Source organism: Phalacrocorax carbo, chromosome 8 (genome assembly GCF_963921805.1).
Source record: "Phalacrocorax carbo chromosome 8, bPhaCar2.1, whole genome shotgun sequence".
Taxonomy (NCBI): domain Eukaryota; kingdom Metazoa; phylum Chordata; class Aves; order Suliformes; family Phalacrocoracidae; genus Phalacrocorax; species Phalacrocorax carbo.
In genome coordinates, this window is record NC_087520.1 from 44,307,769 (window position 1) to 44,334,781 (window position 27,013).

Sequence of the window (27,013 nt, forward strand, 5' to 3'; positions counted from 1 at the left end):
GTATTTTGGGCTAAATGCAAGAACTGGCTGTACACGCCAGCCAACAGCTTTGGAGAGAGACATCCTAACCAGGCTGGTGCAGGAAAAATGCTCTCAGGCATAATAAAGTTATCTGTGTTGTAAGTTGGCCGGGGTACGTGGGGAAATACCTTCACCTGTACAGGGAAAAAAAATCTCCTGGACATTTAAAATTCACATCCCAGCCTGTCTTGTCCTTGGAAAGGCAACCTTGGCCATGTGTGGATGTGGGATGTCTTGATGTGGTTCCGGCTGACCTGCCGTGCCTTTGCCCAGGCACCCGCTGTCCCCGGGACGTCGGCCCCCGTCACGCCCCGCGCCGGCGCGGCTGGAGCCGGCACCCCATAAAGCTGCTGCACCCGCTTTATGGGCGAGCGCAGGCAGCACAGGAGGGGCTCTCACCTGCCTGCGCCTGGCAGGGAAGCCTGTCCGCCTCGCAGTCACACTAAGGCTCCTTTACCCTTCGTTGGACGCATAAAGGGGCCTTAAAAAGGAAGCAAAAGTAACTTTAATTTAATTTACACTCACTTAGAGACCTCTTTACATGGCTAGAGGAGCATAAAGGGGCCTTAATGTAGCTGGGAATCAAGCTCTGGAGGTATCTGCGCCTGACTGCTGGGCATTCAGTCTGCAGAAGCTCAGGCTGCGGTCCAGCTTTTAATTCCTCAACCCCGACCTGCCGACGTACAGGGAGCAGCAGCGTTGGCCCTGGTGGGGCTACGTCTCATTTACACGCGCGCGAGTGAAGTCAGAGCTGGGCTTCGAAGGAAAAACGTGCAGGGAGCATGGTCTTGGCTTGCCAACACGTTTGTGCCAGCCTCGGCCTCTCTATCGTCCACTTGGGAGCAAGTGAAAGGAATTCCCAGTTTAAATTCCCGCTCCAGCATGGGAAGGGACTCCCCTCTCCCTCCTGCCGAAGGGCAGAGGGTTGGGAAGGGAAGCTGGGGCGGCCGATGGTGTTCCTCATCGCTTAACACCCCCTCGCGTGGATGTGGCTTCCCGGGAAGTCTGAGCCTACCCTCGCCTTTCTGTTACCGCAAACAAAGCAAAGACCCTGCGCCGTGCGGAGGGAACCCCATCGCGGCCGTGTACCCCGGCAGACACCACGGAGTCGTTTGGGGTTTGCCTGGTCCCCTCCAAATCCCAGCTGCGGGCTGGCTGGAGCCCCTATGGCAGCTGTTGCCGAGGTGCTGCTTGTTTTAAAGCCTTGACACCCACCCCGCAGCCCGGCGAAGGGCGATGGGCTGCAAGCCATTTAGCAGCATCCCCCACGACACCAGGAATCCCTGTTCTGCGGCTGTCGCGGGCTCTCTGCATCCCCAAGGAGCTGGAAGCAAAGTCCAACCCCAGCTTTGCTGAACCAGAGCCAGGATTCAGGGAAACCCGGCCCGTGTGCGACAGTGGGATGGCTGGGAGGGAAGATGTGGGTCTCGTGCAGACTGCCCCTCTGTACCGCGGGAGGGCAGGGCACTGCCTCCTGCCTGCACGTGTGGCGTGGGTTTTCCAGGATAACACCCATCAGGCGTGCGAGAGCCGGGGTCTCCCCGTGGAGCATCGTCTGAGGTTACTGGGATCCAGCGTTTCTGCTTATTTATAGCCCTCAAAGACCTTGGAGCAAAGAGCCTGCGGACAAAGCCGCTGATGGAAGAGGCTGAAACCAAGAACTTGACCTATCTCAGAAAAGGACAGGGCATTTATATCTAAGAAAACCATCCAGATTTACCACAAGTCTGGTTCAGAAGGGAATATTCAACCCGGAGCCTTAGGGCTGTAGCTGATGATGACCAGAGCCAGCATTCCCATGGGCAGGGTCCTGCTTGGGGCTGTCCTCCCATCCTTCACTATGGGACGCTCTCAGAGGCACGGGGGCAGACAAAAGGGCCTGAGGTCTGAGCCTTTCTCACCATTCCCACGCTCGCAGGGTCGCTGGCATCAGCCCTCCCCACCGTGCAGCAGGATGCAGGAGCGTGCATTTTGCTCTACGACTTTGCCCATCCCTCCTTCCGCCGGGGTCCTGCAAATGTAGGTACAAAATCCAGCAGGGAAGGACCAGCGCTTGTGTTGTCCCCCGTGTTTTCTTTTGCGTTTTAATCTGGGTTTTTTTGGGTTTTTTTGGTTTTAACACATTTAATGGTCACCTGTTCCTGACCTGGCTGGCGGGGAGCGGGGTCAGGAGCGCAGTACACGAGTGCTGGGCGCTGGCAGGGCAGCAGGCAGGTATTTGCACTGCGTTTTGGACTCCTCGCAAGCCCGGCTTCCCCCGTGCCAACCCTTGCTGCCTGCCCACCTGCCTTCCAGGCAGCGCTCTGAAATCCGCCTGGCACCCATTCCTTCCCCTCTCGTCGCTTTGCCCGCTGGTGAGGTCTTTTCCATCCCTGTGTTACCCACCAGCTCTGCCCCAGTGCCCCGTGCATGGGACGGGCTGCTGGAGCCCACGGGAGGATCCTGGGCACGGTCACGTCCCCGGGTGCAACTCAGCGAACTGCAGGACCCAAACCAGCTCATCCTCCCCGTGCATCCATAGAGATCTCCTTCAGAAGGCATGTGAAAAATGCAGCCGTGGGCGACCATCAGTGTCCCCTTAAAAAAAGAGCCTGATGTATTTTTGGTTTGGATCTGCTGCTTTTTAATTAAGGGGAACCGCCTGTCCCCTCCCCGTGGTTGCGCGGAGCTGCCCAGACAAACGGGGTGGCAGGAGTTATTTAACGCCCCTTCCTGTCAAGCTGTCATGTTTAATTAGCACCCTCCCGCCCCAGCCAGGTTTAAAACCAGGCTGCAATAACACCGGGTGCTGGCCCGGGGCTTCCCGCTCAGCAACACCTCCAAAATACCTCCCTGGGTGGGAAGTGTAAGGGGACCCCTGCGTTTCTCCTGGCGTCGCACCGTGTGTTAATGTTTCTTCTTAGCTGACCGTGGCGTTGCAGTCGGGACTCCCCGGATGAAGGTCTGGCTGCAGACTCAGAGCTGGAGGCGCTCGGTAGCCCTGCAAGGGGGAAAGGCTGCTCTCCAGTCCCGTACCGCTGCGGGGCGAAGAGAAGCTCAAGCAGCTTTGTGGCTCTGCTTGCCACATCCAAAACCGCGCAGCCAAGAGGTGCAAACTGCTCCTACAGACGTCTCCTGCCAGCCTGGAGGTGTTTGGGCCGTGCTGCTTGGTTCATTAGGCACCGGCTGGCTGGTATCGCCTCTTCGGGCCGTTCCAGGGTCTCCCTGGCTCGGGCGTCACCTACCCCTGGCTGACGCATAAAGTTGGCCGAAAGGATGGACCCTGAAAAGCCTGGGCTTTCTGGAGGAAGAGGAGGAGGAGGAGGCAGGCTGGGAGCAGGGATGCACGTGGAGGGGATGCAGAGGGGAACAGACCAACCTCCCCTCCTGCCCGGGGCCTGCTGCCGAGGATCACCGCTGCGTTTCACCGAGCCCCCCGCCCACCCCACCCCGGCTGGGGGCTGATTTTCATATGCCAGCGCTGGGCTGCAGAGGATGGGAAGGAGCCCTCTGCTCTCCTGGTACTTATCGGTGGCCAGGAAACAATTTTTTTCTTACTGACAGCAAACCACAGCATTTTACAGAGCGGAGAGGAGGCCGGCGGTCTATCAGGCGTGCTGTGAAACCGGAGCGGGACAGCATCCAGCCCCGATGGATAGAGCGGAGCTGACCTGCCTTGGCCGGCTCTGGTCCAATAACTCACTTGTGTTTGCATTTAATTACAAACGTAAAAAAGCCCTTTCTTTTCACAACAACAAAGCCTTGAACCACACTTCAAAGTTGGGTTTCTGGGACAGTTGCATACCTTTTAAAAATAGCCCTCTGAGTGGTGCCAAGTGCTAAATGGATTGCAGAGGGCAGGTCCCCCACGTGGGGCTTCAAACAGCCCAGCCAGCGCCGCTGCCTGCTCTGCCGCTGCCTGCTCTGCTGCTGCCTGCAACTGCTGCCGCTCCCCCGAGACCCTCCCGAAGAGGGTCCGTGTGTTGCATGAAGCTGCGGCCCTGCTCTCCTGCTCTTGGGCTTTTCTTCATGGGGATTGCAAATTGGAAGACGGCCCGGCTGAAGCTGCCAGGCAAAGCCCTCGGAGGGCGTTTGGGGACGGCGTGGAAGCGCCCACCAGAGCTGACACCCTCATGGCCTTGAGTGCCATTCGGGAGGCAGCGGTTTATCAACCAGGAGGTTACAACTGGAATATCCATGGCATGGAAAAGGCTGGGCGGGAAACTGAGGCAGCGCTGGTTCAGATCTAGCTGTCCTCCCATCCCGTCCCAGTCTCTGCTGGCACCCTTCCGGCTTCCGAAGAGTCTCCTGTTCCTTCAAGCCAACCTTGGTCCTGCTCGTGGTCAAGTGTCTTCAGAGCTGATGGCTGGGCCAGCTGTGGTTTAGGGTCTTTTTACTCTAAAACAAGGAGTTTCTAACCATCGACTGAGTTTCTTTTCTCCTTTGCCCATTGATGATGCAGAAATTGTAATGTACGGAGTGGGAAAGCGGAGGTCTGTAGCAGAGAGAGAGCCCAGCTCTCACGGCGACTAACTGAGGCAAACACAAATCCACCCAGCAGCACTGACGTGCCCTGGCTCGGAGCATCCTCATCCCTTCCTCAGCCTCCCTCGGCAGCACCGCTGCCATGCTCGGGAAGGCAGGAGGCATTTATTTACCACGAGTTTCAGGCAGGAGCTGCCTCCCCAGGGCCTGGAGCCCAGAGAGGGCAGGTTGTCCAAAGTCAAGGTGGAAGTTTTGAAGAGGGGCTTTCTTACTGTGAGGAAGCAGAAACTGTGTCTCTGAGGAGCCGGGACGTGGGGCAGGAAGCCGAGGATTTGCGTCAAACAAATTTGTTGCATTTTTCTGGGGTAGCATCTCTTTACCTGCAGTGCTTGACAGGCATGTGGGAGCCTGGAGGCTGTTGATGAAGATAAGGGAGTTTGACCTCATATAAGGCGTCAGATCTCTGCCCCATTCGGCTTTCCCAGAAGCAAACTCGGGGAGGATGAAATCTGGTGAGGTGTCAGCATCCCGCAGCATCCTCCAGCGCTTTGGGATCGGTGTGGCCGATGCCCCCAGGACCCCCAGGGCCAAGCCAGCACCGTTCAGACGCGGCGACCCCGGGCCGTGTCCCGCAGCATCGCCGTTCCCATCACCGCGGAGGGTGCTGCTCTACTCCTCCACAGGAAAATGCTGCCTGGGCTGGAGCTCCTCCATAAAGCCCTGCAAACCCAGCAGAAGCAAATTGCTACCTACTGGAGACGAAACCTGGCTCCCAGGGCAAAGGAGACTGCGTGTAACTCCAGGAAAAGCTCTTTGTGTCGGAAGTGTGCTTTTCTTGGACCGCTCCGCTGTATTTATGCAGGCTGGTATGCGGGGAGTAATTAGAACCTCATCCCGAGTACTTGACGAGCATGTTTTCCATTCTAGATGTTGACAGGTCAGGCTATCCGGCCGTCCCTCTGTGCCTAAAAATGTTGACATTTTATCTTTGCTGAAACCAAAACAAGGGCCCAGGAAGTTCTTGGACTGGAGAGAGCGACGCTGCTTCTTGACAGCCTGCCAGTGGCGCGCATGGTGCTTCGCACACGTGTGGAAACGCCGGGCTCCCTGTGCCGACGCCTAACGCCGCCAGGGCGATGGGAACGGCGAGAGTGGGAGAAGCGGCGCAGGTGTCCGTGCGGAGGGGCTGGGGCCGGCGCAGCTCCCGGGGGCATGGGAGAAGGATGCCGAAGGGAGCAGAGCGAGTAGGGCTGGGAGGTGTTTGCCTGGACGAGGCTGGCTGGGTGCGAGGACAAGCTGCTCCCACCCAGAGCGGGGATTTGGGTGCCTCAGAGCAGCCGCTGGAGAGTCCACGCTGCTCCAAGAGTGGAAGCAGGGAGAGGTGGGTGCTTCAATCCTCCAGACTGTGGGTTTCACTAAACACCTGGTGTCTAACCTGGCAGGAGAGAGACGTGAGGATGCCGAGGATGGCACTCGCTCTTATCTCTCTAAAAGACCTTGTTAAACCTTCAGGAAATCCCCAGGAGGCAGCTTGGGCTGGCAGAGCTTCCAAAGCTGTTGGAGGAGGTGGGGAGTTCACACAGCCCCGAGCTGCTGAACTAAAATGACCTTATTTCAGGTGATTTGTGAGCTGAAGCTGAAAGGGGAGCCCACTGGGAACTGTCCCCTCGGCCCTCGCCCACCAGGGTCCCAGTGTCCCAGCCTGCGCCTTGGGTGTCCCTTTCCACCCCTCCAAAGCTGGAGAAGCCCTTGGAGGCCACACCAAAGGGGCTGGGTGGGTTGTCTGGTGTGGGACGCCTGTTCTTCAGCAAAAGGATTAATAAAGGGGAGGGGAAGGAGCACACTGGGGTGGGAGCACCCCCAATCCCTGCCTGTGCATCCCAGCACCCTGGGGGACGGGATGCTGGATGGAGGGGACGGGCTGGAAGGAGCTGGACCGAGTGTGGGCAAGACGAGCGGCCACAGCATCGCTCCCATCCCGCTGAGCCCTGTGTTTCGCAGCAGCCCCGCTCCCGTTTCAGGCCGTCACTTGCTGCCAGAGCATCGTGTTGGGGAAGGAGGATTATTTTCCTTAACCAGGTTTGCCTTCCACGCAAACCAGCCCTACCGTGTAATGTTTCTCATTTCCTCTCTACATTAATGAAGGCTCGAAGTGAAAAGCTGCACACTTAGGCTGACCTAACCCCGAGCTAAGCCGGCAGCCGGAGGGACACAATGAGCCGGCTGTTCGTACCTCGCTGGCACCAGCTCCTTGTCTGCTCCCAACACAATGGTGTTTTCCTTGGCCGGCGTTCAGAGGCACGGGAGGGAGATGGTGACAGGGAGGATTCCCACATCTTCCCGGCAAAACTGCCCAGCATCGCGGCTGCCGGGACGTGCCGCGGAGCCCATCCTTGGTGCTGCGACCCTGGGGTGCTGGCTGTCCCCGAAGGGTGCGGGGAGGGGGTGAGAAGGGCAGTGCGGCCGAGCGCGGCACGAGCGGCTGCCGGTGGAGACACCAGCACCAGAATCTGTGTGTGCAGGGTCTCTGTTTCATCCATCCCACTGGCATTCTCTTGGAAATATATAAAAATACCCCAAAAACCTAAATTAATGGTGAAACATTGCTTTTGGAACGGAAAATTTGGGCTTTTTTTGTTACCTGCATTTTGGGGTAACAAACCCTTATTCCCTAATATTCCCTCCAGCTCTAGCAGTGCAGCGAGTGATGTGCTTCCCAATAGCGTTTCCGCCAAAGCCAGTGTTTTATTTCACATAAAGTCCTTCCAAATGTGTTTCAGTGGCCTCTTCTCCCCCTTGGGCCGGGGAAGCATTTCATTGCCATTTTTCATGGCACAGCGCGGCGGGTGCCAGGCTGTGGCAGGTCTCGTAGGCTCGGCTTTTCCATCAGCTCAGCACACGACGGGGGCGCGGGCAAAACGAAAGGCAGCAACCCGTCGTGGCCTTGCAGAGCTCGTCACCACGATTTGCATCTGCCGTATTATTTATATTAATTCAAACCCTACCTCACCTGCACACGCTGCGGGTGGAGAATCTCCTCCCGAGGAGGTAAAGGTTTTAATGAAAGCCTCCCCTAGCTGTCACTGCGAGAGTTTGGGTCAAGCACTGGCTTTTTCTTGCCTTGAAACTTGCTCCGGGCGAGAACGGATGAGCTGCGGTCCCAACCTCGCATTCCCCGACGGCTCCGGCAGCGACGCTGCGTGCCAGGGAGCGGTGCCAGGTAGGGGCACTGCTTCTTGCCCCGATGCTTCGTCACCGTCTGGCTGGAAGTCCAAAGTCCTTCTCCTGCCAGCTTCCACCTGCCTCCGCCTCAATCGCGAGCAAGGAATTGCAAGCAAGGCAACTGCAAGCAAAGAATTGCGAGCAAGGCGGGTGTTTCCCCAAGCATCCTGGAGGGCTCCCTGCCCTCTGCTCACTGCTTTTCCCGCTTCAGGATTATTTTTTTTCATCTGGAAGCAGCGGGGAGCGATGCTGTGGATGCCTGCGGATGCTGCGCGGGTTGGCGCAGCACTAACCCACAGCGAAGCTCCGACAGCGACGCGCCCGGGTCACGCGTGAGCCAGAGCAGTGAGCCCGGGGCTCCTCGCACTGCTCCCGTGGGAGCAGGGCGCGGTGATGCCAGGAGCTTAGGGACGGGCTCCACGTCCAGTTTTAGTGCAAAAAAGATGAGAATCCAGTTCGATCTGTTCAGCTTGCTTATGAGCAGGCTAAAAGGGAATGGATTACTGCCTGAAATACCACCCGGAGGGAAAGTACCTGGTGGCAGAGGCTCTGCCGTCGCACACGCTGCGGCACTGCTGGCTCCGCCGCCGCAGCTGCAGGCCGAGGAATTCAAGCGGGAAGGTTCTGAGAAGCGGGGATAATTAATTTTGGAAGAGATTACGAAAGCTGTGGTGAATTCTCTGTCACTTTGAGAGCCCAAAGCAGACTCTGGACGCTGGTGTAAAATATCTGCTTTCATTCAACCGCAAGCTCTCGGGGCGAGGCCAGAATCCCTCGGTGAGACTTTTCTGGCCAGCACCACGCTGGAAACCAGTGACTGGCTGATCAGAGGGAAGAGTAGTAATCTTAATTTATCACATACTTTTCATCCCAAAGCACTTCCACAGTCCGAGCGATCTTTGCTGCCAACTGGTTGCAGCAATCCTTTCGAACTGCCCGAGCTGACATGTTTCCTGGGCTGTGACGGCAGCGAGGGCTGTCAGGAGGCAGAGGCAGGTTGCTCTGAAAAATCTCTTTTTCCAGTAGAGAGAAATCCTCCCTGGGAGGTGCACAAGCTGGGCTGATGGAGCTCCCCAGATGGGAACGTCGGCTGGGGAGAGTTTCACAACCCCCGAGTTCACGGCGAGGTCCTTGGGATGGTTACAGGGCTCACACGGCGCGGATCCAGCCTGCATCCCAGCGGATTTTGCAACACAACATCCCTCCCACGGCTGTCAGGGTGTCGCTGCCGGCAGCCCTGGCTCACAGGACAAGCGAACCAGGAAATTTTGCAGCTTCAAAAGCCACCACAAGCAGCCCCGAGACGGTGACAGCAGCGATGCGAGGGCTCGGCTTGAAGAGAATATTTCAATGCAGCCCTGCATCCCAGCCCAGACAGCTTCTCAGCGGGGCTGGATAAATCCTCGAGGCCAGGAACGGCACATCTGAGCATTACTTAGCATCGGAAATCGAGGTCTTAGCCCTGTTTTCCCATGACAGGTCAAAGCTGAGACTTCCTTTCTGCAGCTCCAGGGTTAAACGGGAGATGCCCGCCCCGATGCGTGCTGCAGACGTGGGAGATGCCCACCCCGATGCACGCCACAGATGTGGGAGATGCCCACCCTGATGCGTGCTGCAGACGTGGGAGATGCCCACCCTGATGCATGCTGCAGATGTGGGAGATGCCCACCCTGATGCATGCTGCAGATGTGGGAGATGCCCGCCCCGATGCGTGCTGCAGACGTGGGAGATGCCCGCCCCGATGCACGCTGCAGATGTGGGAGATGCCCGCCCCGATGCACGCCACAGATGTGGGAGATGCCCACCCCGATGCGTGCTGCAGACGTGGGAGATGCCCGCCCCGATGCACGCTGCAGACGTGGGAGATGCCCACCCCGATGCATGCTGCAGATGTGGGAGATGCCCGCCCCGATGCACGCCACAGATGTGGGAGATGCCCACCCCGATGCGTGCTGCAGATGTGGGAGATGCCCACCCCGATGCACGCCACAGATGTGGGAGATGCCCACCCTGATGCATGCTGCAGATGTGGGAGATACCCACCCCGATGCATGCTGCAGATGTGGGAGATGCCCACCCCGATGCGTGCTGCAGATGTGGGAGATGCCCGCCCCGATGCACGCCACAGATGTGGGAGATGCCCACCCCGATGCATGCTGCAGACATGGGAGATGCCCACCCCGATGCATGCTGCAGATGTGGGAGATGCCCACCCCGATGCATGCTGCAGATGTGGGAGATGCCCACCCCGATGCATGCTGCAGATGTGGGAGATGCCCACCCCGATGCATGCTGCAGATGTGGGAGATGCCCACCCTGATGCATGCTGCAGATGTGGGAGATGCCCGCCCCGATGCATGCTGCAGATGTGGGAGATGCCCACCCTGATGCATGCTGCAGATGTGGGAGATGCCCGCCCCGATGCACGCCACAGATGTGGGAGATGCCCGCCCCGATGCGTGCTGCAGATGTGGGAGATGCCCACCCCGATGCACGCCACAGATGTGGGAGATGCCCACCCCGATGCATGCTGCAGATGTGGGAGATGCCCACCCCGATGCACGCCGCAGATGTGGGAGATGCCCGCCCCGATGCGTGCTGCAGATGTGGGAGATGCCCACCCCGATGCACGCCACAGATGTGGGAGATGCCCGCCCCGATGCACGCCACAGATGTGGGAGATGCCCGCCCCGATGCACGCCACAGATGTGGGAGATGCCCGCCCCAATGGTACGGTCCTCTGGCCGGGCAGGCTGGAGATCATCTCCCTGCTGCTCCTCCCAGCCCCAGTCCCACCCTGCCATAGCCTCGGCCGCATCCAGTACCAGCCTCCTGACTTTGCAGCTTTCAAAGCGCTTCCTCGGGCAGCCGCCCCCCACTTCCTCCCGGGCCTCACCGGGGACTTACATGAAAAGGTCGTTTATAAAACCTGACGTTTTGTTTCATTGCAAATGCCCCAGCGAGGGTCGGGCTTGAACTCCGCTTTTATTCCACACGGCTCCTATTTATTTCTCGGATGGATTAGTAAATCGCGGCTGTCACTGAACATTAGCCCGGCCGTTTCATCAGCCCTCCCTCTGCAAGCTGACAGTTCATTAGAGCGCCGTACCCGTCAGGATGCTGCCACCAGCTCGCCCTCTGAGCAAGGCTTTTCTTCCAGGCTCGGCTGTACCCTGTGCCCTCCCAACCAGCTGTATAAATGCAAGCAGCGATAAGTTAAAACTAACAAAAATAAAAGGCTCCCCAGGTAACAACTCCTTATCCAGTTATCATTTCTAGAGAAGCCAATGGAAAACATGAATAACGTGAAAGGGGATGATTATCGGTGTTATTCAGGCTCCGTGGCACGGGGCGGAGGGAGGGTTGGTACAATTCGGGGTTTGTGCATCGGGGGGGGCTGCACGGTAGCCCCTTTTGAAAGGTTTCGTGCCCTCTCTCAATTCCTAAGTAAACCTCTCGTCCCCCTGTCAGCTTTGATTTGTAGCCGTACTCGTGGCATCTGGTTTTCATATGAAGGGTGGAATACAGGGGATGCTGTCTGCTCGCTTCTGCCCAGAGCTATTCATCTGGGGCTGGCTAGCCAAAAAAAAACTAAACCCCGTTCCTGAAAGGCACTAATCATTGCAGAGGCGGAGGGCAGAGAAAGGATCCGCTGTCCCCGCGTCCTGTGGGATGCGAAATGAGGGGCAGGAGGGCGAGGAGGACCTGCAGCCCACCCGGGTCCAGGCTCTGCTGCAGCCCCTGCTTGTGCTTGGGACCGGGATCTGGCAAATACGTCCCCGATCGCTGGGGCAGAGGAACGGGTGGGTTTGCAAGAGGGCTTTGAGCAACAATCGATGGTATGTGCGCGTGGCACATGCTTGTGTGCTACGTCTGATTTGTCCCCAGCACCCTTCCTCCGTGCTCTTGGCGGCATCGGGGGGGCACAGGGTGGGTCTGAGCATCCCAAACACCCCCGGAGATGCGCGTGGTTGATGGTGCCAGGGGTTCGGGTCCAACCGGCCGGAGCAAAGCCCAGCCGCACGGCTGGGGTTCGGGCAGCACCCGGCATGGGGCATTTGCAGGCTTTTGCAGGGTCTTCGGGGTTTTGCTGGTGGGTGAAATGAGATTGTTTCAAGGTGGCGTGGTCAGAGCCGGCTTTATGAAACAGGTGGTCTGCTTTTACCCTGACTCGCCCCAATGGGGCTTGCAAAGCCAAGAGGAAAACCTCTGCCCGGAGTCAGCTCAGGGCACCAGCACTGCCCGTGGCTTCTCCTTGTCTTTCTTGACTTTGACTTTTTATTGCACGTGGCCATTTTTGTTGCTGTTCCTTGCGACTTTGAGATTCTCAGTAGGCCGAGACAGTCACTGTCCTGCAAAATGCGTTAGGAAAGGCCAGGCTGGCCAAGCGAGAGCCGCAGCGGAGGCAGCACCGTGACCTGTTCGTTCAGCAGCTGCGCAGGACCGGGTGCTTTCGGAGGAGCCGTGGGCAGAGCTCCCCGCGTGCTGCGCTGTCCTGCAGGGCTAGCGCCGGGTGCGCAGGGACAAGGACATCCCGCCGTGACAGCTTGTTCTCCAGCCGCACGTGGCGGTGGCTTTTGGGCATCCCCCAGCCCGGAGACCCCAGCCTTGTGCGGTGCCCAAGGCGAGGAACTCCCAGCTGGGTGAGATTCGCTCACTTTCACCTTATTATTGGAGCTGGAGGACAAGATGAGGCCGTTCTTGAGCGTGGAGAAGTCCAGATCCCGGCGCCGGCATACCAGAGTGCTGATATCAAACCCAGCCAACTGGGAACACTTAAAAGTGGGGAGGATTGCAAAGCCCACGGCCGTGCCGGTAGCTGGCACAGAAGCAGCCTTAAAAAGAGGACTATCTGCCTCCACCTGCCAAGGGGCACCAGGGGCACGGGATGCTCCCGAAGCCGAGAGCTGCCAGGGGCATCCCGCGCCGGGCCGTGGGTCCCCGTGCGTGGCTGAGTGCCCCCCTGTCCCCAGCTGCCCGCTCCGTCCTGGGCTGTGCTGGCAGCCTTCCCCTTCGCTCCTGTCCCCTTTGGGATGATGGAAGCCGGGAGCCACGTCCCCGCATGGGGCAGAGCTGGATGTACCCTCGCGTGCCAGACAGGGTTCAAACAGAACCAGAGACCCGCTGCCACCCCTTCCCCCTGCTAGCAAGCCACTTTCAAGCCCCGTGAAGCCATTAGAGGAGAACACTTCGGCATCATCTATAATTTTAACGTGACGGTCTAATTTTCCCTAAACCAGCAGCTGATGTTCAGCAGTGAGGAATGCTCCAGAGGAAGTGATTTTATTTTCCCTTCCCTTGCTGGACTTCCTAGGATGCAGCCTTTGATCCAGACTCCTGATGTTATCAAGTAGGAAGCTGCAGCTCTTTGAAGTGGGCTTCACGTCGCGCTTTAAACTAATGGGGGTTTTAAACCTTCGACACCGGGTGCAGCTTTGGTACAGCTCACCCCATCTTCAGATCCGAGGACCGTGGCCACCGAGGGATGTCCAAGGGCCCAGCTGGGACCTCTCACACCCCAGGTTGGGAGCTTGCAGAAGAGATGATACCACAACTCACAGCCTGCTCGGGGAGATTTAATGCTTCCAGGAGCCCAGGACTGTGGTCTGGGTAAGATTTGGGTGCTCCATTGCTGTTTTGAACATCTGGTCTTGCCGCTATGACCTGGGGCGGTGGAAACAGGTCACATCCTGATTCTGGAGGAGCTGCACAGTGTGAATGCTGGGATGATGTTTTCAGGGTTGCACCCGTCTGGGTCATTGTAAAAATCCTTTCTGCTTTGCTTCTGTGGCTCCCTTCCCAAAATTTCACCCTGAAAAGGCACCCTCACATCTTGTTTTGGTGGATCCAGCTGGAAGCTTTCCTGACGCAGCCGCAAATTGCTCCAGGATGGGAGCGGCCTCAAGCAGCGGGCGCCGGGAGCTCTGCTCACCTGTAGCGGATTAAGGGAGACATGGATGGGCTTGGTGCAGTTTGCAAACAAGTCCCACGTTGCTAACAAGCAGCACCGACGAGCCTCGGGTCACGCAGCCTCCTCCTGGGATGTGGGGATGAACGGAGCTTGATTCATGCAATGCCTTAAGCTGGGCTTAAAGTGTAGCTGTTATTGCTTGTTTATACCCTTCTGGTTTTGGCGGTCTGGGGCATGTCGTGCTGGGGTCCCTGTCCCCCCAAAACAACCTGAATATTAGCTGAAATGTTGGAGGGTCAGAGAGGAGGGAGGAGGGATTTGAAGGTGTTTGCAGGTGTTTGGAAGCAGCTCTTCCCCCAGCATGGGGCGAGGAGGGCGCTGGGTGTCGGGCTGTGGGCAGGTATCCCAAAGCATGGCCAGGGAGCCCATGCCAGCCCGGCGTGCGTCCCTGAGGGAGGTGACGGGCAGGAGGGGAAGGCTTGGACATGAAGTCTGGTACAGGCAGCGGTAGAGACGGCGGTGGCCCCCGTGAATCTGTTTTGAGCCTTTTTGTCATCGTTCCTCATCAGTCAGTTAAAAAGCAGGATAGAAATAGAGCTCAAAGATCAACAGGCTGTAGGGCAGGGAGAAAGTGGGCTGCATCCCTCGGCACCTCTCAGTTTTTGGCAGCCAGAGCACTCAGCCCTCCCCAGCCTGGCAGGGCCTGGCAGCACTGGCAGTGAGGAGGGCAGACTGCAGGCAGGAGGGACGGCAGCATGCACGGGTGCTCGCTTTCCCCTTGCTGTCCCCTCCAGGGTCGCTGGCTTTGGCAGGGGCAGCACCGTGCAGCTTTGGTGGGGGCCCTCTGCAACCCCGCTGCAGCATCCCCCTCCCAGCTGGGATGGGTGGCTCTTCCAAAATCCCTGCACTGGCTTTCTGGAATAGCATCTGCATCAGAGCTTCTCCCAGCTCCTGTACTTTGGGTCGATGCCCCAGGGTGACGGGATGGTGTCCCTGCAGCGGTGGCTTGCAGTCCATCTCCAGCATCCCTATGGAGGCGTTTCCCTGCTGAGCTGGGTTGCTCCCTTCTCCCGCAGATCCAGCGCCCGGTAAGTGGCCCGCTGCCTTCCAGCGGCACAGGACAGGCGCGAGCACAGGAGGATCCACCCAGGACAAACGGGAATGGCCTCTCCGGCCTTTGGGATTTGCCACACCATGGATCTCCGCACGTCTGGAGCTCGTGAGGAGCCCAAGTAGGAGAGAGGAGTCCTCAGGTGCCAGGTAGGTGATGGGGATGCAGCCACCTTCTTCGGGCAGGAGACGCAAAACGGGTGCTCAGAGCATGCCAGTGGCTCGGGGCCAGCTCTGAGAGCTGGGGGAGGATGCTCACAGTGTTGGGGTGAGGTGTGTGGGTCAGACACCCTTGTACAGTACCAGGAACCGTCCGTCCGTCGTGCTCCTTCGTGGGACAGCAGCTGCTGTGGGTGCAGACTGCAAACGCCTCCTGTGAAAAGGCTGGAGGGGTTTCGGAGGAGAGGAGCGGTCTGGATCCAGGTCCCTGGCATGGTAGACCCACAGCCGAGCAAGTGATGGGTGCCGCGGACTTCCAGGGCCACCGTGCATCCGTCACCGGGGACCATCGCGCTGTAGCAGCCATCATTTGCTTCCTATCAGCCCCATCAAGGGACGTGCTAATGAGGAGCTCCCAGGAGGAGCAGCAGGCTCTGCCCTGATCGACGTCCTGCTGAAGGAAGGGTCCGTGCCGGGGGATCAACCCCAACACCTGCCGCGTCGTGCCGAGGTTGATCTCCCGTGCCGAGGGCGGGTGATGCTGGTGCCGCTGCCCTCTGGTTTCCTGATGGTATAAGGCTGCTGGTCACGTGCATGAGCCCACGCTGCTTCTCCTTGCTTCTTAGCACCAAATCTAAAGCCCTGTGTGGTTTTTCAGGCAAGAAAAATCCTTATTCTCTTCCCCTTGCAGCCAGCATCCCCGGCTTCACAGCGATGTCCAGGGCTGAACTTTTATCCTGCAGACAGAAACAGCTTTAGTTGTGCCCCCGTAAAGCAGCTCAAGCTCTTCCTTTGAGGAAGGTTCATGAGGAAGATGGAAAATAGGCCCTTAATGCCCTAAGAATTTTCCTCTCTTCCCCCATCCCATCTTCCCTTCCATCAACTTTTAAGCTCATCCAAAAGCTGCAGCCCTCTGCTTCTATACATTGATGGCAGGACAGGGAGGCTGCGGCTTTGCCAGCAGCGCAGGATTTCCATTGAGTTATAAGTGGAAGCAAATGGTTTAAAAGGAAATTAAATTTACAGCTCTATAAAAAAATGCATTTTATTGCTTTGCCTGTCGTTCGGTAGAGGCAGGGAGATAAAGGAATGCTTTGCATTCGCCTCTTGCCTCGGAGGCCAGAGGCAAAGAGGAGCAAACCCACCGATCACGCAATGGCCGGGCAGCCGGATTCGGCCCCGGCTCCGTGCAAGTCAGTGGCAAAATCCCAGGAGAGGGATGCTTGGAGGTGGTGCTCGCGGAGGGCTGTGAGGCGGGATGCTTCGTGCTCTTAAACGGTGGCTGGATGAGGCCCCGAGTTTGGCTTGGAGAGCACGTTCTGCCCTATGAGATTGAACCGGATTCCTCCCGCAACCCCAGCTAAGCGCAGCAACCTGCGAACACGCGCACAGCCACACCTGGGGGTTTATTTACAGGGAAACATATAGCTCCTCTCTACAGCTTATTAATTAACCTCTTCCCCATGTCATTGCAGTGTTGGTTGGGGAGCTTAGAATAAATGGCAATAAAATAACTGCACTGGACATCTGCAAAAGCCAGCGCAGTAAATTCTTCACCAGAAATGTAAGGGAGGGGAGGGGTTGGTGCCTTCCTGTTAAAAGCAGAGTGACACAGGGCTGGCCAAGGAGCCGGCCTCGCCTGCGGCACGTGCATCGCGCCGTGACCAGCCGAGCCGGGAAGATGCCGTGGGGCAGGAGAAGGCGAAGGCCAGCAGCTCGTGCGTGCAGGGAGCTCGGCGTGGCACGGCCCCCGGTGCAGGTGCTCCAGGATTATGGGAGCATCCTCGGCTTGGATGTGGATGGGCGCGGGAGGAGCCGCCGGCAGCTCGGCTGGGCTCGGTTCGCACAGCACGGCGCTGGCAGCCGCAGCGTTGGCGTTGCACTTCGCCGTCATCCCAGGAACGATCCTTGCCAGAGCTCCCAGCTCTCAGGGGACCCAGCAGGAGCAGCTGGGGCGACATCTTTCCCCATTGCCACCTCCCTCGCTCGGGGCCCAGGCACGGGCCGAGGGATGCTCTGGCTGCATCCAGCAAGCCTGTGTGAGGTGGGCGAGGGAGCTTTGCCTCTTCCAGCGCCGCCTGGGCTACAAAGTAAGCGTGCGGAGGCTCTTGGCCCTCCGGAGGAGGAACCTCCCCTGGCTCCAGCCCTCCCAGCTGTGTCAATAGTGGAGGAAGAAACAAAAGTGCTCTTTCTTTGCCTGTTGTTTTTACAGAGGGGGACAAGCTGATGGCAGCTGCACTGCGACACTGGCTGCTGGGGACAGGCGTGTGTTGGGCTCGGCTGAGCTCTCCGCAGCCTTCTGGGAAGCGTCCGACAGCAGGGTGCAATGAAGGGAAACCCAGAGGGGCTGCTTTTATATATACATATTTCCTTTTGCCCATGACTGTACGGAGAGCAGATCATTAAAGGAAGGAAGGGAAGGGGTTCCCTGGCCTTTCTCCGGAGCATGGCTCAGACAGGGTTTTTCCCCGAGCAGCATCCTTGCTGTCACCGGGGCCCAGGATGGTGGCGCATCCCTGGGCTTTGCTGGGACATCTCTCCCTTTGTGGCTGTCCATGCGGCTCTCATCGTGTCCACGCTGCCGGCTGCACCCAAGCTCCCCGCCACGCGCTCCCCATCCCCACCTCCAAGTAACCTCCTGCACAGGCTGTGCGTGCAACGCAGCCCGGGGGAAGGGGGACTGAGGACGTCACGGGGACGAGACCAGGGTCTGGTCAGACCTCTCCACTCCCCCCACGCCTTCCAGCAAGCAATCCTGCAGGCAGCTTCTGGAGTGCTTTGCAAGACGTGGGTGGCTCTCCATGTTGGTATGTGGCTAGAGCATCACCCAGTGAAGCCACCGCTCCTCCCATGCTCCCAAGCACGCAGAGCTCAGCAGGGCTTTGGAGGAGCAGCTCATCCCTGGAAAGCCTCCTCTGCACCCCCCTGGGTGGCAGATCCAGGAGCCTCCCCATCGGTGCGGGTCCCAGACAAGCCCAGGTGCAGGCAGCGGCGGCCACAGCTGCCGGCTGACCCTCTGCCGCGTTTCCTCCCCGGCGCGGCTCCACGGCAGCGTCTCCAGACCTGACATCAGCTGTGAAAACAAGAGGAGCCGCCTTCCTGCATGGTGCAGGAGATGTGTCCGGCTCCTCCGGCAAGGCCCCTAGCACCGCCGCAGCATGGGGAGCAGAGGACTCACAGCATCTCAGCCTTTGCAACGGGAGGACGCCCAGCCCTGTTTGCCAACTGCTAAACATTATATGTGCTTCTAGGGTTGAAACGATGAACTGTGAGAGTTAAGTCACCATACATGTTCATTTTAAAGGGCCTTGCCCAAGAATGGCTGGAGAGAGGCTTGGAGGAGACGCTAGCCCTGGTGGGAACATGAAGCTCCCCCCATCTTTCCCCCCAGATCTGCTCCCACTTTCACTTCAAACGTGATATTTAGGCATTATCATCTCACCTTTCAGCAGTGTCATCAACCTAGAGCTGTCCTGCAGAAGATGCCAGTCCCTGCTTGTCTTTTCCACCTCTGTCGGAGCCAGGTAGCCCTGGCTGGGCTGCCGACACCGGGGATGTGCGCCGGGTCCCCCCCTGCATCCCTGCTCCTGGTGCCGCGGCTGGATAAACCCATGGAAGCATCTTGCAGCCCCGGGGCTGGTGAGCAGCTCAGGAGGCTTCGCTCCAGCTTAAACCCCGGGGTTGTGGCAACAGCTGTGGGCAAGAGCAGGGGACCCGAGCTGGCTCTGCCCAAACCAGTGTGTGCCTGCCACTGTCAGGGTGGGAACAACTGGGTTTTTTTCTCATGGACCCTCGTTTTCTTTGTATACAGCGATGGATTTGGTGGGGGCACCGTTCCTGCTGGGCGCCGTGAAATCCCCGATGCAAAGCTGGTCCGCTGGCCGTGTACATTCATCACTTTTCCGTAGGAAGCCCAATTCAACGCTCCGAGGATGAGTCACGCAGCGAGGAGATAAAGCGAAGTCGAGCGCAGCTATTCTGATTCACGCTTTGCCTTGAAAAGCAGCAGATTTATGCACGGCATTCGCAGGGGCAGTGTGATATAAATCAGCTGCTCTCCCATGTCATCTCCATTGCTGCTGCTGGTTCCCACGCATATATCCATTTTAATCTCTGGGTTGACAGGGAGGAATCATTCCTGGCTGCTCCTGAGACCAGCCAGTGTGCCTTGGGCAGAAGGGGAGTCCCAGAGAGAGGAGAACGATGTCTGTTGCTTGAAGAAAGCACCTTTCATCAAGCAGATACGTATTTTGGTGGCTCCTTCCCCAGTTGGATGCTCCGGCCAGGGCTGTCCACTGCTCTTGACTCAACAGGGCCATATGTCTGTGACGGGTCACCAAGCCCCTTGTCCCCAGAGCTGCCCGGCCACGTGCCTCACCGCGGCAGCGATGCTCAGGGGATGCAGGAGCGGGGAGCGCCGGGGAGCCAGCGTTGCCTGCGTCTGCAGTGCGGCTCCTGATGCTCAGCTGGTTGTTGGCAGCTGGAGTCAGGGAGAGGAAAACAATACGCAATTGCACTGCAATTAAACAGCCTCCTAATTGTAGCGCTACATACGGCTCTTCCGCTGCTTTCTAAGTTTGGTGGCATAATTACAGCAGCAGGGTAAAAGCAGCATCTGCGTTCCCACCGCGCCAAGCCCTGCCTTCCAGGGATTTTGGATTTGACCGTATAAATCCTGGGCTGAAAGCTGGCATCCGATGAAAGGGAAAAGTAATCCCCAAGCTCTGCCTGGGCTTGGCCCTGGTAAGGCACAACGGGTGAAGTCCTCACATCCCCTGCAGCCCCCGCCGTGCTTGCTGGCCCCGTCCTGGGGCAGAGGCAGGCAGCACATTTCCCTCTTTATAGTGTGTTTTTGCAAACCAGCTTTAAAAAAGAAAAAAAAAACCCAAACAAAGTCTTGCTTGGGTCGATCGTTGTAACTCTCAATTTAGAAACACGCGGCGAGGAAGATTAAAGGGTGGCTCGGAGGAAGGCAGGCTGGGTGTCAGGATGCTGGGGCGTACCGGGAGCCGGCGCCGGCGTGAGGGAGTCGTCCTCGAGCCGTGCCTCCATCTCCCCATCTCGCGAGGACCCGGGATGGTGAACCCGTTTCCCTCCTGCCGACCCCGGCGCTGGCTTGTTATCGTAGGGTTGCTTGCTGGAGCGGGGTGGTTCGTTTTGGGAGCATCCCCCCCCGCATCCCCACACACACGAGGGGCACCAACCACCGAGGCGACGGGCAGCGGGGCGCAGGCAGACTCCCGGACCTATATTTAATTTTTTCTATATATTTTTTTACATATATATACCGCGGGTTTGAGGAATCCCGAGATAAATGCCACTTTCTGTGTTAAAAAGAGGGCGTCTTGGAAGGCAGGGGAGGGAAGCTGAATCGCAGCCTGTGTTTTCGGCTGGAAACGTGTCTCGGGTCCCGAATGTTTTCCATCACACAGGCGGGTTTGTGTGGGTTCACCTGGGCAGGAAGCGACGGGGTAAAGCGATACCCCACGGGGCGCGGGCGGCCCTTCTCCAACACCCCCTTTCCCTAAACCCGATAGCAGCCGGTGGCTGTTAATGAAATAAGCAGCTACTTTACGGCAGCTCTTGCACCATGTGTGAAAATTATTAGTTGCAACGTTTTGCTGGAAAATGGAGGAAAAGGAGCGGGGCAGATGAGAGATCCACAAAGTTATTTGCTCCGCAGCCCTATCCCCGCGCCGGCACAAATATCCCGCCTGACTTCCCCTTGCAAATATCTCCTGCCCGCTCCCAGCAGCACTAAATCTCCAGGTGAAGGGAAAAAAAAAAAGCCTCTCGGTCTGTGAATTCACTGTAAAAGTATGCAGGATTTAGTAATATTGCATTAGCACTGCTTCGGTCATTGCTAAATAGCTGAGGGAAATAAATAGTTTCCGGTGTCCATCGCATTAGGTATTGTCTGGGACGCTTTCTGCAGGGAGGAAAAATAATCCCGGGATGAGTGTGGCCCGTCAGACAGGGAGTGATACCCCGGCCCCCTGCTCTCTACCCACATCTGCCCGCCACTGGGGTCTGGAAAGAAACCGCTAATGAGTGGGTTTCACCCGTTTTTCAGAAGTAAGGTTTCTTAAAAAAAAAAAAATAAATTTGTCACTGTTTGGAAGAATTCAGGTTTCCAGCCAGGATGTAAAAATACACTTTTTTTTTTCCAGACTCCCAGAGGGTTGGGGGCAGGAGCGGGGGTTGTTCTTTTTCATTCCTCCTTCAGCGGCTGAAGGTGAGGGAAGGGATGAGACGCATGGGAAAGCATGGAGCCTGGTCCCTGGCGATGCTGCCCGCCCCAGGCCGGGGGCAATGGCCAGATCCCCTCCCCATTTCTGCACTTTCCAGCCCCTTTTTGCTTGCGGCATCACCTCACCGCTGGGATTCAGCCCCGGCAGCAGCTGCAGCTGCATTTTCCCTGTGGGAAAGGCAGCAGCATCCTTTCCTCAGACCTGGTCTCCTTGAGACAACATCTTAAAGTCTCCCTGCTCTGCCTGAAAACCATACCCCGAAGCAGAAGGGAAATTCCCAGTCCTCACTTTGCATCTCGCAGGCACATGCTGAGGAGGGATGTTGCCCCGGACCGGTACCTGGACCAGCACAGCAGGGATGGGCTTGGACCCCAAGCGCTTTTCCACCTCACGGCAGCACCAGCAAAAGGGAAATATTTGTAGGATGCTGTTCTTCAGCCCTCTGTAATATCCTCTGTTAATTTTTTCAGCTGATAAAAGAAAAATACCCCGGCACGAGGAAGGGGATTTTGTTGCTTGGTGTGTCTCTGGAGAAAATGTGCCTCCTGAGCAAACAGAGCCTGGGCTTGTCCGGGCGATGAATATTGGCGTTATTTGACCACGCTCGCTCACGGATGGTGCATGGTGAAAAAGAAAAGAAGAAAAAAAAATGCAGAAGAAATAGCACGGAGCCTCTTGGTGGATTTTCTCCACCTTGGTATCGCCTGGCTTGTGCCCGCTCCTGCTGTGGTTGGGGCACAGGGACGTGTCCCCACATCGGCCACCCAGCAGCTGGACCAGTGGGAAGGGCTGCGTGTGCCTGGAAACCCATGGGCAAAATGCTTTTCATTACTCACCCTTTGAAGGTTTAACCACGTGCCGGACTCCTGTTTGGCACCTGCAAACAAACCTGACCCGAGCGGCTGTCCAGCTTTGATGTTTCGTGGCGCAGGAGGGTCTCCGCGGCCACAGGCTGCCGTCACCCTCCTGGAGAGGGGCCGGAGGGGACAGGACACCCGGGAGGAACGACAGAAAGCACGGCTGGATTTTGCTCTAGCCCATCCTCACCCCACAAACCATGGATATGCCAGCGGGCTGTACAAACCCATGCCATTTTTATATCACTGATGCTTTGGCACGTTCACATCACGCTGGCAGGCAGGGGAGGACCGAGCTGCTCGCTATCCTGGGCGCTGCCCGCTGCTGGCAGCCGTCCGCTGCTCCCTGGCTGGGGCTGCCGGGGCCATGCAACCCGCCCGACTGCGACCAGCATCTTTACGAAGCGGCCGATTGAAGTTTGCCATGAATGTCCCTCTGTTTGCCAGCCTTTTTATAGCTCCGCGCGTTTTTCTTGGCCCCAAGCATTTCTGCTCCCGTTGAGAACAGAGAGCATCTCTCAGCACCGGTGTCCACAGCCAGCCGGGGTGGGAGGGGGCTGCAGCAGGGCAGCTCATTTTTTGGGGTCCTGCTGCCCGAAATGCGACATTCCTGGCGTGCCTCTGACCCGGTGTGGGCTAAAAGCTCGGCACCAGGGTGGCCAGTGCATTTTGCAGCTCAGACGTGCAGAGCTCAGGGACTGTCCTGGCGAGGAGCTGTGGTGATGCTGGAGTCTGAGCATTGAGCCCTTTCCTAAACCTGTGACCCCCTGCTGCGTTCTCCCGCGTGGCACATCCCTCCTGCCTCCGAAGGGCTGTGAATCCCGAGGGAACGCCGTGCAAGGCACTGGAGGCGATGGCAAGCTTGGCTTCAGGCAGCAGCCCCGTCCAAAGGAAGCCAAACCAGGTCGTTCTCCATCAAAATCACCGTGGCCCTGTTCCCACCTCCCATGGGTGCAGCTCCCCGTGCTGAGGCAGTACCCATGGGTGCATCCCAACTCCATGGATGGGAGAGGGACCCTGAAGTGAGGCACGCTCCAGAATTCCCTGGCTGCCCTCCCTGCTCTCCGGGATGTGATTCCCTCCTCGCAGGCGTTCCCCTTCCCCCCGGCCCATCAGCCATGGTCGTCCCCGTTGGCGTGGGGAGGACGGCGCTGACGCACGCCGCTGGCCGAGCAATGGGGAGATGCTCTGGAGCAGGCATAAACCAAGGGCTGGGCAGCAAGGACCTGCTCCCGGCTGGCTTTTTGCTGGCACAGCAGAGGACATCAGTTGCAGAAAGGAGTAAATAGGCAGTAAATTAAAACCCTCTCTTGCTGCAGGGGCTGGTGGGGTGCCCGCTCTCCGGCAGCGACAGGGAGGGATGCGGCCGTGCGGGTTCTGCAGCAGCGTCTGTGCCACAGCTGCAGGTCGCAGGCAGCCGAGGACGGCTGCACAATGCCAGCTGCGAGCGCCGGGGCTCCCGCGGGAGGGGACGGAGCCGGCATCGCTCCTGAGAGTGGCAGGGATTTCGCAGGGACATCACCAGTGCGTGCGTGAGCGCGTGTGAGCTCACGGAAGATGCAAGCCGGTGGTGCCAGCACGGCTATGCCGGTGCGCCTGGTTGTGGGGGCTGGATGAGGGGGGATAGCCACAGCATTGCAGTCGGAGGTCCCGGTGCCCCAGGCCGGCACGTTTGGATAGGCAGAGGGAAGGTGCACTGGGAGACGGCAACGCACGCCACGCTTGCAGAGGCCAGGCTGCACACCGCTGGTGATCCCACTCAGTCCGTGATGTGGCCCTCACCCGGGTCTCTGGGCAGGGATACGTGATCCCAGCTTGCCGCTCAGGTGGTACCCGAAGCACGTCCGCGTAGCCCGGAGCATCCCATCGCCACTGGAGGTCTGTGTGCCAGGGGACAGGGATGGGACAGCACCCACGGGTCACCCCACGCACCAGGGACCAGCCAAACCTGCCTGTCCCAGTGAGAGACGTGCCGGTACGGGGCATCTCCCGGCCAGCCTTTGCATTTAGCTCAACATCTGGTTTGCTTTCTACCAGCCAAGCCAAGCAGCGGGGCTTTCGCAGGGACAGTGCAGGGTTAAAGCAAACCTTGCCGTGGACGTGGTCTCGGGTTCTTGTGCAGTCTGCAGGGTGTTTTCCATGCCGTGGGGCTGCTCCCCCCTGTGCCCTGGGTGTAATCGGATCCATCCCCCACCAAGCAAGCATTTGTATTCGGAGCATTTTCTGAATGTTTTGCATTTGGGAGACACACGAGGAATGTCTGCTGGGGAGGGCAAATGGCCTGTGAACCGGCGAGGTGCTGGTGCCTGGCCTGGGCTGTGTTTTGGGGACCTGAGCCCCTTTTCCAGCACTGTCCCTGCTCAGGTCCCACTTCAAACCCCGCTGCTTTCCTGGTGCAAAAAAGGGCTGGGGTTTTTTGGGTAAAAATAGAAACCAGCCTTTCTACCAACACCTTCCCACTGCACGATCCGAGAGGGATCAGTGTCCCGGGGAGCATCTCCTGGCCTCTATCACGAGCCCTGAAATTGCAGCCAAACATTATTTGGGAGAAGGTGCCTGCTGGAGCAGCATCGCTGGGTCTCACCAGCCCCAGCCTCCTCCTCCTCCTCCCCAAAACCCCCTGTCCAAAGTTGGCACCGCGCCGGGCGGCTGCTTGCAGACACCTTTGCTTCCCTCTGCAGGAAATCTCCATAAATTGCAAGTCGGCCTCTACGCATTGCGTGATCCCGAGAGCTGGGCCCCACCAGGGACGGAGTTGCTGGGGGTGGGGGGGGACACGCCAAGTTCATGTCTGCACGGCGTGGCCTGCCAGAGCCACTGGCTACTTTTATCTCCATCACTTCACTATTATACTTAATCAGGAAGGGGGGATATTATAATTTTTTTTTTAAATCCACTTTTCTTTTATACTGAGCAAATTATAATCACTTTTAATTGAAAAAAAAAAAGCTGATAATATTCTAAACCAAATTTCTGGAAGAGAATAATTAACAGTGCAATAAATCCCCAAAGGAAATGCTCATTAATCTTGTCTTTCAGAGGCAAATTTCAGAAGAGAGCTTATTTAAAACATCGCTAATAATTATAGGAAAGTTGACAGCTTAAAAGCCCCCAAATCTAGCTGGAGTCTCCTCCTATCAGATCCTGCCGTAACTGGCTCCGGCTGGACAGGAGCATCGCCGCTCTCCGGGCTGGGATGGCTGCGGCTGCCGGGTACCGCCGGGGACAGGTGGGACTCCCCAGGATGGTGTGGGTGGGTTGCAGGGGATGAGGGAGCTGTGTCAGCAGGGATGGGCTCGGGAGGGCTCCTGCTGCGGGTCACCCCTCCTGCCCGAGCTCAGGGCGAAGCCCAGGGCAGGGTGACAAGATCGTCTGAGCCAGGTTGGTGGGTGCACTTAGAGCATCCGTGCTGGGGCTGCTGGCCGGTGCCGTGATGCTCCTCGTGCCGCCCGTGCCCCGTCTAAGCCCCGGCGTGAAATGCTGCGCTCTCTCTCTGCCGAAACCCGGCTGTGCGTGCGTCTCTGCGGCCATCGCACCCTTTAAGCCAGAGCAGTTTGGGGAGGAATATTGGGATTTTGCTGCTCTTGCAGAGAGGCTGGGGAGGTGCCGGTCTGTCAGTCTGTCTGCTGGGGCTCAGCAAGACTGGTGTCACTGGGGATCACTGTCACCAACAGGCAGGAAAGTGGCCTTCCTTGGTCGCTCACCACGGCTGGGGAGCTCGCAGCCGTGCATCCAGCCGAGCCCAGCTGAAGTCTGTGACCGCGTTAATTGCAACGAGCCAATTAATTTCACTCGGAGATACGTGCGTGCGTGCGTCTGTCTGCCCAAAGGCAGAACTGGCCGAATGAATGTGGGGCAGATTCTCATCTGCTGTGCCCCCCCCCCCGCCCCCCTCCCCGAGCGGCCGTGCCACCGAGCAAAGCGGAGGAGAAGGATGCCGAAAGGACAACGAGCTAAATGAGGCTTGGGTGAAAATACCAGTGATGTGCTCATTGCTCTCGGGTTTCCTGTCCCCGTTTGACCAGGGCTGGGAGTGGGAGTGGAGGGGAAGGCAACTTGGAGCAGACCCAGGCTCCGCCGGGAGGAAGGAAATGTGATATTGGCCTGGGAACGGTGTCATTGCCTTTGCTTTTTTCTTCCTTTATTTTGGGGGTCGCGGAAGGCTAGGAGAGAAACGAGGAGCAGAGCCCCACCTCGGGCAAGCGGGGCGAGGGGGATACGGCGATGTGGGACACCAGCATGCCGCGCCATGGCAATGCCCAAGGGGGTCAGCCAGGGCTGGGGATGGTCAAGGTGTTGCCACTGGGTTCCCCTTCCCCCAAATCCATCCTTTATCCGCATCTCCAGCAACGCGCCGAATCATTTCTCCCCTTCTTCCACCAGCTCCCCTTCAGCGTCCCATGCGCAGGGGTGTCTGTGGACAGATTTTTGTTAAATTTAAAACAAAAGGGAGCAAGAGAGAAAAATCCTCCCTTTTGGCTTATGCAAATTCACTCTGCTTTGATAACCCATCTGCCCAGGTCACGCAGACCGGGGGAGATGGCGAGATTTCGTCACAGCAGTATTTAATACCTCTCCAAGGCCCCAGTGAAAGAGAGCACTTAATCCCACGCTTAATTTCATTTCTGTGCCTTAAAATACCGAGCAACGCGCTCACGTCGAAGCGAGGGCCTGGGCCCGCTCAGGCATGCCGCGGGTCTCCGAAAGAGCAGGGCAGCGGCCAGATTTCAGCACAAACTTGTGCACGGGCTGCGGTCTGTCCTGCTCTGTCCGTTTGCACCCCAGAAGGACGCAGGCCAGTTGCCAGGGTACCCATGGGGCGATGTGGGATGCGCTGGTACCCAGAGCCCTTCGCCTCCCCCAGCACCCAGCGGGACACCGACCTGCTTTTATCCTCCCAAACTTCTGCTTTAATCACTCAAAAAAGTGTCGAATGAGTGAATTTTGATTTTTTTTTTATTTTTTTTTATTTTTTTTTTGCCGTGCTCTTCTACCCATGCATCACCCTGCCCCAGGCA

The 27,013-nt window shown here is 57.9% G+C and overlaps 1 protein-coding gene across 1 annotated transcript in view; it reads left to right on the top strand.

Moving 5' to 3' along the window:
• ZNF469 (zinc finger protein 469) overlaps nt 1-27,013 on the top strand; it is a 215,955-nt gene that overhangs the window by 167,283 nt on the left and 21,659 nt on the right. The window contains exon 4 of the mRNA XM_064459737.1: nt 14,695-14,878. The gene's annotated coding sequence lies outside the window, so the exon portion shown is untranslated. The remainder of the gene's footprint in view (nt 1-14,694; nt 14,879-27,013) is intronic.